Genomic DNA, 947 nt, shown 5'->3' on the forward strand with positions numbered 1-947 from the left:
CACAGGGGGTCATGAAAAGAGACAGTACCATAGGGGGTGGGCATTACCCGACGTAGGCGTGATCACCACTAGACCGGCACGGGCAGTGAAGCACAATTACTGTGCGTTATTAGAAAACATAACGAGCAAGATCGGATCGTTGGAATTTGAAGGGGGAGGGGCAAAACAAGAGGCCTCCTACCTGACACATGAAAAATGAGGAGCCAGAACCTCGGATACGGTAGAGCAGCAGAGTTGGCGTTATCCAGCCGGTCATATTGAACTAAAACCCAAAACCACCACTAAGGCGTCGTGGCGTTGAATTGTTGGGCTCATGGTCAGGGTCAGAAAAGCGTAAAAGGGGATGGTGAAGCGGAGGGACTAACAAAGCGAATAAGCTGTAACAGGTATAACAGCGAAACTGTAGAGACTCACTGGATTCCCTCTTGTGGGGTAGGGCACATTAGTTCCTCCGAAGAGTAAGATGATGGCGACACACGGGGCGGAACACGAACTGTACGGAAGTTATTGAATTTTGCAGGAAGCAGACCCATAGAAGTGATTAAATTCGAATGAATGGTTCAGCGACTTTTAATGAACATGTTATGCAGGCGGTCGGGGTCAAGTGGGGAGCTTGTTCGTATTTGCAGGTAATGGAACAAGCGGGTGAGAGTGTACAGGTGAGAGAAGGAAGTGAATAGTTGCGAGTGTGCTTTCAAACTGGGTATGGTAGTGCCGTGCCATCACTGGCCTGACATACTTCGATTTTTGGACAGCTTCGTAACGGACGTCACATTTAGGGTCATTTAGCTGGGATGTGCCATTCTTTGAGCAGCGGGCGGGATTCTTTCCAGACTGGTCGAGGAAACAAGGTGTAGCGAAGCCGATATAGGATCGTTGGTTTTTGTCCGTTTTGGGATTCTGTGCTTGTAGCTCATAGGCCGGGTGGATTGCATAAAAACCAACCA

The sequence above is a fragment of the Opisthorchis viverrini genome (assembly GCF_000715545.1).
Source record: "Opisthorchis viverrini unplaced genomic scaffold opera_v5_261, whole genome shotgun sequence".
Lineage (NCBI taxonomy): Eukaryota > Metazoa > Platyhelminthes > Trematoda > Opisthorchiida > Opisthorchiidae > Opisthorchis > Opisthorchis viverrini.